This window comes from Neopelma chrysocephalum, unplaced genomic scaffold (genome assembly GCF_003984885.1).
Source record: "Neopelma chrysocephalum unplaced genomic scaffold, ASM398488v2 Primary Assembly neopelma1_22, whole genome shotgun sequence".
In the NCBI taxonomy this organism is placed as follows: Eukaryota; Metazoa; Chordata; class Aves; order Passeriformes; family Pipridae; genus Neopelma; species Neopelma chrysocephalum.
In genome coordinates this window covers 18,664,071-18,681,460 of record NW_020897689.1, presented here as the reverse complement: position 1 = coordinate 18,681,460, position 17,390 = coordinate 18,664,071, and the positions used below count along the sequence as shown (strand labels likewise).

General features: G+C 38.8%; 1 long non-coding RNA gene across 1 annotated transcript; it reads left to right on the top strand.

Annotated features, from left to right (window-relative positions):
• Nucleotides 1-6,892: 6,892 nt before the first annotated feature.
• Nucleotides 6,893-8,828, top strand: LOC113963215. Its single transcript, XR_003532689.1, has 2 exons — nucleotides 6,893-6,947; nucleotides 8,598-8,828. It is a non-coding gene; the product is annotated as an uncharacterized LOC113963215 (long non-coding RNA).
• Nucleotides 8,829-17,390: the final 8,562 nt, after the last annotated feature.

Here is a 17,390-nt window from a genome sequence, read left to right as displayed (position 1 = left end):
TTCTACGTAAAATATGACTTTTTGCTGCCTTTGATAATAAAACATATACCAGACTGTTATTATTGTCGTTGGTAGAAGCCACTGGAGTGTATAACTGTTAGTACAAGAATGAAAAGTTCTGGGTAAAAAAATTGAGGGAAAAATGTGAGTAGAAGTTAACTTTTGTTAAGTTTAATTAATATATATGAAAACACAAAATGTTTGTTTTTCAGTTTCCTATCACATTTTCCATCTGGCCTCTGCAAAGCTTTTAAACTTCCACTTCCTCTGTGCAGTTTCACAATATTGCTATTCACAGGAAGTAAGAGGAAGAGCTTAATGAGGGATATGTTACAAATAGACTGTAGGTAGGTGTTTGGACAAAATAGCTGGGCTCAAATATGATCTGGTATAAAATGAAGACCCCTCAATGGACATATGAAATTCATCTTGTTTGTTATCTGGTGCTTCATTCTGCAGCACTAGCTATTTTTTTACAAGTTACTGTTATTTTTACCTGGTGCATTTCATCTGTGATCTCAAAGCACCTTCTTAAGCACGAATGAAGGTCTTTACAGTTTTTAGACTTGGTAACTGTAAATACAATCTGTGCCTAAGAAGTGCTTTAAAGGCCAGGAGCTGGTAGCAGACTTCACCGATGTGCTGATGAGGTCCCTTTATTCCCAGTTCAACATACTAGGAGTATGCTGCTTTCCAGTGCAAATGAGTGTTTCATAAACAGACTGAAGAACAGCGCAGCTGTCAACAGCTTCTGAAAACAAGAATAAAGCAATTAAAGATTTGTGTCTTGATTGCAAAGAGATTGGTCATAGGACTCATGATTGTGACAAGAATGTAAAGGCACCGGTGAATTGCATTGTTCTGCTCAGATTTCCCTCAACAACAACAGGAACCCAAGATCCCAGTAAGGAGTTGTCCTGGACCAATTACTTGCATAGTTTTGTAACAGCAGCACTGAGGTTATTACAATGTACATGTTACATAGCAAGGCTGTAGAAGCCTACATAGAGCCATCCTTTCCTTTTTTTTCCCCTCTTGTTCAATTTTTCTTTCATCACTGAAGTCAGCTAGAGTCTTCTAGTGTGAAATTTGAGAGGAGAGCCAAGCTTCCTCTCCTCTAAACATTCCAAACGATTGATGAGCTCAAAATTTGCATCAGGATCAACATTCAGGTTTTGCAAATGGTATGTGTCTTACTAATTAGCTGATCCAAGCCTCCAGATTTCAAACTACAAATATAAATATCCCAAGACTTTAATCAATCTTCAGTCCAGCTACAGGATACTTAGTCTGTTACTCACTTCTTACAAGTTTCACTTCTTATTAATATCCCTTTTCAGAAAAGTAAATTAATTGTCATAAATGCAGAGTGATTGAAGTTATTGATCTTTTTTTTCCCTAAGAGCTTGAAGCGATCCATTTGCAAATCTTTCCTCTCACTTGCACCTTCTCCTGCCTCCCCTTTCCCAGCCCACAGGTATAGCAAAACAGCCTTGCAAGATGAGCCTTACAAAGTCTATGAATACAGCCTTGTAAATCTGGCTCTAGAACAAACTCTATTATTTTTAACTGCTTTTGTGTAAGACAGGAGGCTATGTAAAGAACAGGATGTTTTGAACATTGAACTCTGGTGCATTACCTAATACTGCTGCTACAGATTGGATGTAATTTCTCTGCAGGTGTCAAAGGCATCATAAAGAGCGTGCTACTGGGAGGTTTAACATTTGGCATATATAAGCCCAGTGGGCTTACTCATACGTCTTTTATCAACAGAAATGCCAAGTTTGTTGTTTGTTTTATACACAATTTCAATTACAACATAACCTATTCTTGCAGTTTGTTTAGATTTTATTGTATTTTTAAATGACTGTAGACAAGATACTTAACAGACTTTTCTTAATCTCCACTTTTTTAGGAGATGCATGAGGTGAACCACTTCTGTCTTCCTTGGAACCCGGGGCTGCTGCATTTTGCTTAAGCAGGGAAGGATAATTCCTATCTAATTCCTATCTACTCTGCGGGATGACTCTGCAGCCAGGTTCTCAGTTGCTCATCTTGCCTCAGTCACTCAGGAAAATTCACTGATACAGAAAGTCATCCTTCCAAATAATGCAGGTGTCAGAGATCTGTGTAAGAGGAAGGCTTGGCAGAATCTCTTGTGGAAATTTACACATCATCTGCCCACACAATGGCTGGACAGTACTGTCTTTTCTTCAATTGTCAGGTGCACTGGAATGTGTATAGAAGAAAATCCAAAGAAAATAGTAGATCCAAGATTCTAATGCATGAATAAAAGGCAGTTATTGTTGGAAATATGAACCATGATTTATTTTGCGAGCAATTTTTCTTGACTCCTTAGTGCCTGCTGTCTTGCAAGAAGGCATTTTGCATTAATTGAGACTTTAAAGAAAGAATATATTATCATATTTTAGTAAGATTATATGTTAATTTTGTCTTTTTTAAACTTTTGTCAGGGAAATTTGCCTTTCTGACCACTAAACCTGAGGTAAAGTCTGCACTTACGATACACATGTAAGAAAGGGCTTGATTTTACATTGTAAAAACATGGCTCAAACTAAAGTGGAAGAGCATTGTTCCTGTGAGTTAGGAGCATAATACTTGAGAGGGAATTCTCTAAAGAGGGAATGCACTATTTGTTCTGCTGTTCCTATCTCTCTCACCCATTCAATTTCAACACCCTCTTCGTGCTTCATTCATTTTTTGTCCTGGCTTCTAGATACATTCCTCCATGGTCACTTAGCATTGTCTGATATCATCTTACCGTCATACACGATTCTTTACAGACAACTATTATCAGCTTTACGCTCACTTATTCTCAAATTAGTGCCATTATTGTGGTGGATGAGCTAAGAACTGTGCTGTTCTTGGTGTCCTCTAAGTATCACATTTCTCCTAGGCCACACATTCAACATGGGATGGGAAAAGTCACATTCCTCGCTAAATTTGGCTACTGTCTAATGAGACCAGCCTGTGTTGCCCTTTTGTGTGGAAAGGCTGGCCGTTGAAAACACCTGTTCGATCACCCAGTTCGTGTTTCTGTCAGTGTAAGGGAAGTCCCTGTTGTACATTTACTAGTAGCCTATAAAGAGCCAGTTTTTGAGGTCATTTGGTTCCTAATCTTGCCATCCTGATTCAATACACTTGCTTTATGTCCATTTTGTCCAGCTGTAAATGACTGTACAAGGCATAAAACAATGATGAGAACTGTCTTTGGGGACTAGCTAGGGTATGGGCTGGACACTGGGATGAGAGGAATTGGGAGGCAGCATGCCTCCTTTGGGTCCTGACAGAAGAGCTGGTAATGTGACACATATACTTTGTGCAAGGACTTGTCCTCAGTGGCAGATGCATTCCTGCTTGCTTGCTGGGGGCTTGTTGAGCTTCTCTGTTGCCCTGAGTCTAAGATAATGATCTCAGTGCCTCCAGTGTTTGAAAACTCAGTATGAACTTTACGCATAAGAATAATCGTATTTACTTTAATTATTTAATCGTGTATGATTACATATGTTCTTCGTGGTCAGAATCAGAGCACCTTATAGGATTGATTTTACCTAGAGGGAAGAGGGCTTATTACCCCATCCTGTCAAGGGAGTGCTGAGGAAAATCAAGTGCCATAGAGAACTGTATGTTGTATTGCCAAAGCTTACAGTCATTTCAAATTTAATAATATTTGATATTTTTAATCCTATATTCTTTAAATCAAGGGATACTGCAAGAATCTGAGCATTCCTTTAAAAAAAGAAACTTTCAAAATCTTACAGTGTGCCAGGAGAGTTTGAAAACTCACAAATTAGGAGACAAGAAAGGATGCTGCATATACCCCTTGGAAAATCTTACATCTTGTGATTTTTCAGCTTTTATTCACAATTTTTGAAAATTTGGAACAGCTGATGGTAGTTCTGTCCTTTTAAGGTACTGCCATTTAACCCAGATGGTACTCTGAGGATAGCCTCTCTAGCAAAGGAAAGTCTTTAAAATGGAAAGCTCATTTTTGGGAATGCTTGGCCAAATGGGACTGGGAGCCTTTGCTGAGAATGCCAGGCACAACCACTCTAAAAATAATAAATAAATAAGGCATCTCATTCTACCCAGAGATGCTGTATAGAACTGCTATTAAAGTCCACATTTGCAAATAAAAGCAGCCTAAATTTAACTATGACTCAATTACACTAAATCTGACCCATTTTTGTTCTGTGTTTCAATTTAACACTTATTTACATTCCTAGACTTGGCGCTGTTGGAAGAGAAGGGAGGGGGAGAAGGCATTTTCATCCTCAAAATTGCTATTAAAAAATGATGATTAGGAAAACACAGCTATAGTCAGCCTGAAGCTGGGTAGCTCATTTGAACCCACTATAAAAGATCGTTTTCTCATCCTATTAAAACTCAGTTAGCAACGGCTGCGTAGGCGGCAGGAGATCAGAAATGAATGTCCAACTTGGAGTCTGTACAATTGGGGTTGGGTCCAAAGCAAACTGCCTGATTAGTGAAACAATTTGTTTTTTACAATGACAGCAAATAGGTAAATCTTGTGAGTGTCAGGAAATCCTGGAGGATTTTGAATGGGAGCACTGACTGCTTTGCAAGTTGCACTTTGATTAGAAGGCATCGTTGCCTCTGCTTTTCATGCTCATGTTGCAAGGACATAAACAAGAGGGACTCAATTTGCTGAGGGCATTTATTTCTCTGTCTCTGTCTCTCTCTCTTGTTTTTACAATCTATGTATAATGACTAATTGGCTGTGTTTTCCCAGCTATTTTATGTTTCTTCTGCCCTGGTTACAAGTCGTACTAAACCAGTATATCCATAGGGACCTATAGACAGCCAGCACTGCCAAACGATACGCAGCATTCCCCTTTCTCTCTAAGTGTAAAACATTTACAAGTAAATTTACAAATGCATTAAGAACATTTCCTCCGTTGGCTGTTAGTGTTTATTTCTTCCCCTTCTCCTCCCGGGAGCGGACACCTTCCAGTCCCTTAACTTTCACACACTGCTCTCCCGTTATTTGCCTCCTTCCCCCCCCTCCCTGTCGCCCCTTTCCCTCCTCTCCCTCCTCCTTCTCCTTTTCCAGTTCAGCGGCGCAAATTTCTGTTTGTGCCAGTGGGGCGGCCTGGCGAGACCGCAATTGCTCTACCCCACAGATTGACGAGCCCTCAGATGCCGATTTACTGTACATGGCAGCCACGCTGGAGCCGCGGCACATCTGGAGTGGAGTAAGCTTACTCAGAAACAGGGGCCAGCTCCAGCCGGAGCCAACGGAGCTGAGCGCGGCGCTGAAAGGCAGCCCTCCTGCCTCCCCTTCCCGCCTCCCCGGGTACATTTCCTAATGTAAACAGAGGCCAGGGGGGAAGGACACAGTAACTCTTTGCTGCGTGTTTGTCATTTCATGTTCTTTATCTGCTTGAGGTCAAACTGGAGCTCTGGAAAAACAGAAGCTTTGCTTTTATTCTAAATAGCTGAAAGCCAGCACTGCTGAAGGGGGGGGGAGAAAAAAAAAAAAAGAGTTTGCTTTTGTGTTTATTTGTTCCACTTTATGGTAATTTAAGGGATAATTTCATTATCTGCAGCCAAATTGAAAACAAGCTGTTGTCTATGCTAATGATATCAGCATATTATTTTATGTACAGTAGGCGTGGAGCTCTTTAAACCACAAGTGGACTGGATTTCTGCTTACAGCTGTACTACTTTAACATTTTTTTTTATAGTCACAAAATGAGACTTGCCTTTTATTATCTGGAAACAAAAAAGATTATGGATGGCTGCTTTGTTTTACAAAATGGTGAATACCTTTCAGGGCCCGTGCCAACCTCCTGTCCCACAAATGCATTTTAGCTATGTTACTGCAAAGGAAAAGTGTGCTCGTTCTGGGGCAGATATGCTGATTTTATAGTCCAGTTTGCTGGACTGATGAATTTTAATCTCTGTAAAGAAGTAGGAGAGATTTTTGAGGCATTTACTGACTGTCAGCAGTCTGGAAGAGAACTCTGTGATTCTTTACAAGTGTTATATAATTTTTATTTCTTCTTTCTAACAGCAGAATGATACAGTTTATAGGTTAGTTGTTCAAATGAGATTAAAATCATAAACATGCAATTTAAAATGGCTTTTCCTACTCAGTATTCCTTACAACTCCATGAATTTTACAGTGAATAAAGGAGAGAAAACAAACCTCAGAAAACATTGCTGCTGATAACATACTGATGCATACTATGTTGATTTAGCTGTCTTTAAAGACTATAGTAAAAGTCTTATTTAGATGAAAGCAGTGGTTTAGCCGATATGGAGACTATTGAACAATCTTGCTCAGTAAATGTATGAATAAAGCACTGTGGGTCAGCCCCTAAACCATTTTTGTCTGTAGGAGTAGAAAATCTTGATCAGCACATGGTTTTCTAGGGATGTTGGTTCACTGTTGCCTCTCAGTTCACAGGCCATGCTAAGTATTTTAGCTTTCTGGTGGACTAAATTCCAGATGAGTAAGTTGCTCCTGTGAGTGTCAATGAAGGCAAACTTATCTATCATGTAGGAAAACTTGGGCTGGGCAGCAAGTGTGGCTGGGCAGCAGTTCTTGTACTATTGTAGTTCAGAGTTTCAGCAGTGCATTCCCCACCCCCTCATAGGGCTCTTATGATTGCTGTTGTATGTTCTGTGTTGATATACCATAATACTTATATAAGAGGTAGCAATATAGGTTTCATATTTCTGTATTACTGTTTTTAATGGATACTGTTTTAGTTGATTATAGCAATTTCTTCACTAAAAAAAATTGTGTTTTCTCTTACTTTCATAGTCCTTCAGATCCCAGTAGGAAGGGGCCAAAACTCCTCATAAACAATGTTGGCCAGGTCTCAGCCTTCTCACCAAGGGAAGTAGTGGGCATTACCTCCTTGTGGCTGCTTAGAAACCACTTAAGGTAAAATTCAGTAAGGAGTGGACTGTATGCATGGTAGAGGTGTTGATCAGCTTGAAAAGACTGAATTGCACATCTCCAAGGTCTGTAATAACCTTTCTGTGCCCGAAATCAGAAGCAGCATCATGGGTACAGGGACAAATACAGGGATGCTATACCATTTTGCATGATCCAGGTGATTACTGAGGTAGATAAAATGGTTTCTTTGCGGTGAAATGATTTATTTGGAAAAAAACACATGTCTACACAGAATAGCTGATGAAACCAGTGTCAAAAGCAAAGCTGTTTGGCAAACTTCAGAGAGACCTTGGCACTTGACTGAAATCTAAACTTTTTGCAGGGACAGCTGGATTTTGGCTAAGTTCTTCTGCAAGCCTGCAGGGCTCTGGCTGGCAGACCATTGCTCAACCTTCCAACTGCCAGGGTAGAGGATTGATGGCCTGTCATTGCAGGATGGCCCACCAAGTAGTCTACCTTTGAACTAAAGACCTCAGGGCTTCCAGGTTTCAAAACTGGGACAACACTTGTTTTGAAACTTTTTTTGATATGTTTTGGTATGCATTGGAAATATTTTGATTTCAATGAATTACCAAATCCTGACCCCAAAAAGTGTTCCACAGGAGTTTTTTGAACAGCTCTATTCCAGTCTAAGTTGAATGACCCCAAGGGGAAAAAAAGTTTCTCCATAAAGTAGAAATAAACCAGAATCCAGTGAATGAGTCTGAAGCAGGATTCCTCTGACCCCTCCTTACCGTAATCCCACTGGTGTCCTTGGTCCTCCAATAGACTGGTCTGGGCCCAGTTACACAGTTCTTGTCTTAATTTTAAATGTGATATCCTGATAGGTATGGTTTCCCTCCCCCCTTCCCCCCTTTCTATTTAGTGCACGTTTGAAATTGATTCAAACTCCTTGTTTTGCACTAATGCCAAAACTGTCCATGGGGTCTCGAAACGAAATCTTCTTGGTAGATGACTACGCATCCTACTGATTATGCTATTGTTATTATATTAATAGCATATTCTCAAACTTATGCAATGTGCAGGTGCAAAATTCTCATTCAGCAGTACATAACTCTTTCATCTGCCATTTCTTGCCAGTAGATTTCCTGCCCATATGAATGTTTCTTGTGAAATTTCTGGAGAATAGCTGTTGGAGTTTTGCCAGATGTAAGAAAACAAATACACAAACAACCCCTTTCCAAAACGCAACAACCTCCCCTTTTCCCAGTCCTCTCTTTTAGAAACTACTACTTCATAGTAGATGTTCTACATCTAACAAAAAATACCAGTTGTGAAAAAATAAGCAGTGTGGATTAATGTAGCAAAGATAAAAGAAAAAGCTTCACTAGAGTGGTGCCAATAGTGTTACCACAGAGTGCCTGTGTATTGGTATGCCCTTTTGGTTCACATGGGTGCCTCACTTTAAATATGTGCCCTTGCCTGTTCTTACTCAGTCATTCACTCTGTTAACACTTCTTTGGAATCCTGTCCAGATATATTAGGTTTAAAAGACAATTGGCCTTGGCAAATAATATTCAATTTTTAGAGAAGACTTAACTCAGTGGGGTTTTTTTAGGTAAACACAACTTTGGGGTCTACCCACATGCTCAAACAATGGTGAAACCTGTGGACTCTCATTCACAAACTATATTTATTCCAGTAGGTTTCATGCTTTGTGACCATCATCCAGAAATGAAGGCAGAAGAGCACTTTGAGAATCTGAGAGGATTTAAGGGTTTGAAAAGTGTATCAGTAGGTGTTCGTCTGAAAAAACATATGTGTGTGGGAAAAGGGCAGTTACACTAACCCAGCTATTAGTAGTGTACTTTAAAAGGCAATAGATCTCTTTAACATCTAAATAAACTGAGAAATCTGCCTAGAAGTAAAAAAGGAATTTCCAGTTTCAAATGTGTTATTTCCTCTCAGTGTGATTATTTACAGTATATCTCTTTCATGTTTCTTTGCAAAATGTTATTGACATTTGAATGGTATTTCAGCATAAGATTATGACAGATGCGAAAGTCAAACACCAACATTTGCAATATTTTTGACCCCAGGATAAACTGTAAAAAATTATCCTATTGTACTTTCTTTGCTTGCTTTCGGTGTTTTGTTTTGTTAAAGCAGCAAAGGATTCATTGAATTGGAGCCTGCCATTTGTTATTGGCATTTCTCAGAAGAGTAAGAACAGTCGTCAATTATATATTTTTCCAATAAAAACATGAACTCATTATGTAAATGTTCAGATTACAATTCTACCCCAATTATATATGTATCCTAAAAATAAACTACAATAAATGTTAGACTAAGCAAAAATTAAGAACAGCAAAAGAATAAAGTCGATGAAAAAAGTGAAAAAAAAGTAGAAAGAAACCCACAACAATAAAAAATGCAGGTATTAAGTAATATAGTGGATATGAAAAAAAAAGAGCTTCAAGAGGAAGTTATGAGAGAGACAAGGGAAACTATCCACAAAATTGTTGCAAAAGCACAGTTTATTTTTACCTGGCAGGTGAAATTGTGATCACAGTCACTGCAGTCAAGTCAGGTGTCCTGAAACACAACAAATAAAAACCAAGGGCTTTTAAATACGCAAGATTAAAGAAAGATTCCAATGAATTTCAGTGATCATCAAATGATGATTTAATAACTGTGTCAGGCCAGACTTTTTTCTCTATTAAGTTTAAATTGAGTTATACAAGCAAGAATTGCAACGTTCTAAAGAATTATCCCCTTCTGTTCTGAAGCAAGAAATGAGAGTTGGAAGCTCTGTTTTTATGAGAAAGAATCTAATATTTGGGATCAGGTTTGTGTTTTCAACCTCTCTAAAAGGAAGATGCATTTTGGCTGGGGCTCTAAGCTGGACCCAGCTCTAATATTGTTGTCCCCAAACTAAGAAAGTATGCTGGACCTCTTATGCAGAGCATGATTGAAATCTGTGAGTGTAAATTATTTCCAGTAAGTGAATTTGAAGTAATGTGGTGCTTTTTAGTAGATTCAGCCCCATGACAGGACTCAGTTGTGTCTTTAGGTGAACACATACAGCTCTCATTAATCACTAAGGATTGTACAAGTGCAACAGTTGGCAGAGCAGGACATTTTATTTTTCATTAATTTCTTAAAGTCCAGTTGTAGTATGAGTATGTTCCTCATTAGTAACAGCACTACTATATTGCTTTTCCAACAAAACTTGCAAAATATTACATTACTTTTTGGTCTGCTGAACTGCTGAACTACTGAACTGCCAGTTCCTAAGAAAGGAGCTGTAACTGAATCGCTAGTAAAAGGGGCAGGAAATTAGATAAAAGGGTAGCACTGGTTTTACATGCCTAAATGAAAAGATGTGAGCTTCAAATATATAGCCTTTCAATATATTTTCCAAATCTTCAAAAGTGCCTGACTTCTGTTATTGAACTGCTGCACTAAATTTACTGACCGTGATCCTTTGTGTTGCAATGGCTTACTTCATGTGAACAAAAATTAAGGTGAAAATTTCTTATATCCTGATAGGCACCATGATGTCTTTGAAAATTAAAAATCTTAGGGCTTGCATGATTGCAGCATGATTATTGGACAAACAAAGTTTTTTTTTCTGGTAAGTACATAACAAGACATTATTTGGAGGAAGCTAGCATTATAGTCAGATAAATACCTTTGCTCATGCTGCCCAGAAAACTGTGGTAGGAACAGTTATTGAAACATATAACAAACGTTGTGGAGAGAAGAACCTTTTGAACCTCCTTCTTTCTGCTAGGGAGGAGGAGCTGTAAAAGCAGAACAGGCTGTGTTGGATGGGAATCCTCCCACCTAGCTTTAACCACCTGTGTTGTCTCTAGGTCTCTAGAAGGTGAGATGTATTTTGGCTTCGCATTGTCAGCTGCTGGAATGTCTCTCTCCATTGACTGTAAAGGGCACTTAGGGGTCCTACAGCCCACGGGTGGCTGCTCAGATTTAAGTGGGATGAAACTGGGCCATCCAGTATACACTATAAATGTAAGACAGATAATTACAGAACTACATAACAAATGGAGTTCTTGATCCCATTTAGGGAAATCCAAGTTAAACTTTTCTAAGGCCAAAGTCCACTGCTAGGAGGGGAGGAGAAATAGGAAAGACAATGCATCCCGGGTGAAGAAATAAAACATTTTCTCAGATGCTTACTCAATAGTATTGTGCTTCAGGCTCAGGATGTTGCTTCATTGTCAAATGGCTGATCTTTCCTTGTCATGCTTTCCTATTGTTCTCCATTCCTTAAATAATCCTGGCTTTCAGCTGCATTTTTAATCCATTTAATTCATTTTCAACCCCCCTAAAAATCAGAGATTAGTTTAGTAGATCAGGAATGAGTTAGAAAAAAGGTTGCATAATGGACCTGGTTAAATTACACAGTTGCTACTTGCCTTTGCGTAGTAATAACGATGAAGTTAATAGTTTCCACCTTATTTAGCTGCTAAATTCTGTTTTGTTTCAGAAATCAACTCCATTGCAATAACTACATTGTTCTTTGCTCATTAATCTCTATTATTTGTTGTTCTTTGAATTGTTGTGAAGTTTCAGAACATGGGTAGTCCTCTGGCAAACAGAAGAACGTGTTGATCTATTAGACCTTTTAGGCTCTGTGATTTAGACAAAATAGTACTATTATAATGGTTTACAGACTTTAGTGGCTCATCTTAGGGCTTCATTGTGCATGTCCATGATATCACAGCGGCTCTCAGGCAGAATTCCATTGCTGCAATTTGTTCTGTACAAAAGGTACAAGAACAGCATAGTGCTAGTTATTATACAGTCAGTATTTGTTGGTAGTTCCCAGACCACTACACTTGCAGATAAATCAAAAAATAAGGAGGGGATTACAATTAACATCTGAGGTTAATTTTATTTTCTTTTTAATTTTTTTTTAAATTGCATTCATACAGTATATGCTTTTATGACACTATATACTACTGCAGACTGCTGCCACAAATTGAATTGAGTCTTGTATCATTACAAGATAGGCAGTAGGAGATATGTAAATAGTTGTACAAATACTGTAGTATTCTTCAGCAAAAGAGTAGTCCAGTGCAACAATTACACTAATACAGATGGAAGTGTTGAAGCAGATTATTCTATCATCTTAATATTTATATAGATATTCCAATTTAAAGTGAACAAAGCACGACTCTTTTTTTCTCTTCATGTGTTTTTAAAAAAATCTTGCAGTTAATATCTCATTAAATGTGTAGGGAAAATCTCCCAGAATTTTGCTTTTGCTCTGACCTCACAATCAATAAATTCCTGTGGAGCAAATGCTTTATTTCAATTTCATCGGTTAGGTTCCCTGCAATCCACAGTTCTCTATCACCTTTTCTACTAAGTGTACACTGAACTTCTGATGTTCAGTGGTCATAACTATAATCTCTCTCCCTGTATCTCTTTAATTTGCTGTTTCCTGTGATGGAGCAGCTCTTGACATTACATGTGTTTCATTAAGATATTCCGTGTTTCACTCAAGTGTATTTGCTGTGTTTGCAGAGTCTTTAGGGTGTCAAAGAACAACAACAACAACAAAAAAAGGCAGCCTGAGGTGACATGTTTGAGGTCCTATATAGAAATCATAGCAGAAGAATGTTATTAATTATTTCTATATTCATTAGCAGGACTCATCTCAATGAAATTGCTTACAGCATTTATGTGCTTTTCAAAACATACAAATTGTGGTAGGTGCCAGACTTATCTCTGGGACCTGCTGCACTAATGAGTAGCTCTCAGACCACAGTCCAACAGTGGGTTGGACTGTGGTGTCCCACTGAGATGGTATTGTGCCTCTTTGCCCAGGGAATTTGGACTCTGGCTAGCAGAAGAACAGAAATATGATAGTTTAATGCCCAAAGCTGTAGTCTGCTTTTCAGAGTGACAGCCACTGGGCACACCACCGAGTGAATCTAACTTACTCGCCCAGACTGGTTATCTCACCCTTTGTGTGTTTATTTGAATTTGTGAGGTGCTTCCTGGAAAAAAAGCTTTGATGAGGGGTCTGCATACGTTCAGAGTCCTTGCAGTGGTCCTCTTACAGAGTCATACTTTTTGTCTCTGAATTCTCAGGAGAGTGCACCCAACTATTTGAATATTTGTGAGTGGACTCTAACTGCACAAAGATGAATTCCAGTTTAATTAAAAATTTAGTGGAGCTTATATGGGCAATATTTGCGTGTTGTCACACCTTCAGGCACAGGTCTGCCTGTATCATTGGTTCAGAACAGCAGTTCAGACTAGCATAACAAATAATCCAGAGTCACTGAACATGGGTTGTCACTGTGGATAGTTTAGTTGGTTTTCTCAGCATTTAGAAATGGTATTTCTCACCTCCTCCACACAAGCCTTTTCATTATCCTGCCAACTTCTTGAAGGGAAAAATAACTTCATCCCTGTTTGAGGTGTTTCAAAAGTTATGTGTGGAGAAACTTGGCTGGTTTTTTTTTTATTTTTTTAGGAATATTAGTTAAGGTATGCACTTCGCTTCTAAATAAGCTACAATTCAGGAAGCATTTATGTAATCTCTCTACAGAAGGAATGTTCAGAAACAGTCACATTTGAAAATGTTGTTGCACCAGTACATCTCAAAAGCTACATCTGTGTGAAGAGCTTAATCTTTGGCAAAGTCCAAAAAGCTGTTGCCATGCTTGGAACAGAATCTATTTTAGCATCTGAAAAAAGAGGTTTCTAGCTATCTTAGTTTTCCAAAGTCTTTCTACAGTGAACAGTGTGCAAGTGAGAAATCCTTCCAGTAAAGATGCCTGTAGAGATGTCTGTCTCTGGTGATTATAAAAGAAACACCTGTAATCTAAGCATCTTCCAGTAGATGTTTAGCTTTAAGACTTAGGAAATTAGGTGAGATGAATCCTTTTGCTAACATTTACATATAAAGCTTCTGCAATGTGGATTCTCAGAACTTGACCTTTCAAGCTTAACCTGATATCTGAGCCAGTGGCTGAAGCCAGACTTCCTGGCATTTCCCACTGTGCTGTCTGGGTGTGAAAGGGCTTAAGGAGTCATATCCAGAATGAGAACATCTACTTACCATGCTGTATTCATGTGGACATAGCACTGCAAATCAGCATTAAGCAAACAAACTCAAAAGAATCACTTAGACTACTAATTCTTAGGCCTGTCTTCGACTTTCCACCTATTGAAAACTGTTCTTTGTTAGTTTAAAATACAAATGTCATTTTACCTTCTCACCAAAGAGCGGTCCACATGTGATCAGCTGCTGAAAGAGAAACCAGGATTCACATAAGTAGCCATAGTTCTGCATAAGATCAATACCTTCCCTACAGAAACTTTGAATTCAGTGCACAGTCAACTCTCAAGTTTACTTAACCTGGATTTAATACTTCAGAGTTGGAAAATTCTGTTCAGAAAAAACACAGATATTGCAAAACATCTCTGAACCAACCAATGAACTGAATTCCTTTTTAAAAAACCTAGTACACAGGTTTCAGTAGAACACAGGAGCAGCAATGGGAAAGGCATAGCCTAGTGTTTCTGAATTATACAAAACATAGTGCTGTGTCAAAAGCAGTAGTGTTAATGGCACATGAAAATAGATGAGTCTAAAGTCCAAATAATGATCCAGAAATAAATGGAAATTCTGTGCCTGAGTAGAATTTTGGATGTCATATGAACATAAGAATTACCATTTTATCAGGCTAAATCCTGCCTTGGTGAACACTGTGTCTTTGGCAATTCCTATTCTCTTTCTTTGTTAGTCTGCTTGCATCCCAGTTATGTCCAGAGTTCCCACTAAAATCAAGATTCTACTATCTAAGCATATGGTCAAAGTCATTCTCTGCCCCAAAGAATTTACAGTCTGAAACTGGGAGAACCTCCAAATTGTTGGAGTTACCTTACTGACATAAAATTATCTCTCTTTTGCTTTGGCAAAATGTCCTAAGCATCTACTTAAATGGTGCTGAGTGACCTCATTTAAACCAATCCTTAGGATTAGGCACACTGTTTGTTTAAACTTTTTTGAGATCCTGAGATATAAGAAGCTTTGGAAGTGCAAAGATTTTTTTTAACTGGCTTAATATGTTTTTGTGTTTATTTGTAGATGTAAAACTTACGCAGTATAAAATTTGACAGCTAAGACTAGTCATGAAATTTCACCAGGAAAATAAAAACCTGTTAACAATTTGCTGACATTCATGAAAACCCCTAAATGCTTCCAAATCTGCTTCCAGGTATTCACATGCAAGAATCTGAGAATTTTTGCATTGCAAATATTAGCAAATGCTTTTTAAATCATGCTTGCTTTTCACACACTGTTTATATAAGAGCTTTTTGAGTAGCAGCAAATTGTAGTCCTATTAAATTTCAGTTCACCTTCACACTGGTACTTGAGTAAAAAATTGTTTTTTGGGGTATTTTAGAGACAATCCAAGAGTACATGTCAACAATTAAGGATCTGAATATAAAGTTACAAATAAGAAAATATGCTATTAATAATGAATGGGGAAACTTCTGTTTTACACATATGAGCAGTTCAGTCAGTTTACTAATCATTGTATTAGAACAGAGAAGACTATGTATGCCATTTCACCATTTTTTGAATTTCTCTATTTATGTGTGAGGAGGGCAGCAAACATAAAAAAAATTTAAAATTTACTTTAGCGTCTTGGGTTACTTACCAGCTTTTGATAACATTCTGTTTAAGGCAGCCACTTATTTTTTAAAGAATAATTTTTTTAAAGACAGCAGCTTTTAATTTTGCAATCCTAATACTTTTCTGTGGGTTTATTTCTAGGATATTCATCCTAATTTAAATTTAACCATCTGGAGAGTGTAAGCACAAGTGGGAAATGGAGAGAAAATTTTGCCTTTTTTCTTTCTCTTGCGTATATCAAGTTTGTCAAGCCTATTGGTGAGTCATGTCCAGCAGTTTTAATAGTTTAGTCTCATTAGTCATTAATTCACGGGAGATGATAATATTTTTTGATCCTTTATGGTTTTGCTTCTTAATGGTTCTGCTGTCTTACCCTAAGGAGTGCAGAATTGGGCCAGGCAGGGAAATAGGAAACTTTGCAGTTAATCTGTAAGACTGACTGTTACTCCTTATTACCCCTCATTAGTATCCCTTGCACTCCCTTTTCCTCATCTTCTCCTCCTGCAGTTCAGCTCCCAGTCATATGGATCTCTGGTGGGTTCAGTGAGGAGGATGAGCAATCCCAGTACCCTCAGTGTACAGCTGAAACTGTATCCTGCTCTTGCATCCCAGTGGTCTCTTCGGGGACAGAGGAGGCAGCAATCAAAGGCACCAGAACCAAAACTGGCTGTTGCAAATTCCCCCTGTTGTGTTTTTGTTCATGCCTTCCTAAAAGTTTTGCCAGAACTTGAAGCAGCCTAGGCATTTAAAATTTAGCTTTACTCCTCTGACCCTGACTCCTTCTCTTCCATTTGCATTGCCTTCCTTTTGGGAATTTCCAGGAAGAATATGGTGGTGGAGTTGTCTATAATCTGTGTATGCACATAAAGTGTGCCTTGATATTACTGCAGGACCAAAATCCAGGCGGTTGTCTGCTTTAATTTATGCCTCTTTCTCCTTCAGCTGAAGTGAGGCTTCTCCTGAAGCTGGACCTGCTGCAGTTTTGTGCCATCGGTGGCCTCATTTTGATCTGCTCTAAACCCAGGCATTGGAGCAATGCAGTTGTGCCAAATAACTTCTGCAAATGCGCTGGGAAGAGCAAGGTAATAGAAAGAAAAGCACCCCTGCTGAACTTCTTTTCCTTCCTCCCATCATTTCTATAAACAACTTGTGATGAGGAAAGTGGGAATTTGGTGTGAAGAGTGGAAAGAAGACATCAGCTTGGAGAGGCGAGGGAGACTGGGAAGGGCAAGAGCTTGGGAGGGGGGTTAGCAAGCCAGAGCCTGGGGGAAACTAGGTCTGTCTGGAGAAATAGAGTACAGAGCTCACAGTAACTGCAGATGTGTCATCACTCCCAATGGGCTTAGTGGCTTAGGCTGCCTTCACATAAGCTGAATGCATGCAGTTGCCTAAGGAGCAATGTTAAATCAATCTTATAATTTTCTCTATTTGTTTAAGATACCTTGTTTATTCTCTGTTATTTCATCTCAGAGGGTCTTTTCCATAAGGGCTTGAAGGACACCGTAATTAACAGCAGCAGTAATGGCTGGCAGGGAAGTAGCAGCATGTGTCCCCTTTCCTGCCCTGCCTTTCATTTGGTCAAGGAAGTCACTTGCACTTTCTTTCATCATTCCTCCTACTCTCTCCCTCCCCCATGTCCTGACTCCCTGCCCAGATTCAAGAGCTTGAAGGTCTGCTGGTGGTAGCCGTGGTGGCTGCAGGGAGGAGGGAAGGGGGGAAAAAGCAGAGGGAGTAAAATAAGTGTCAAGGAATTCATTGTCTGTTCTCCACCTGTTGTTATTCTGGTCCCAATCAACCTGCTAGCCAGGCTGG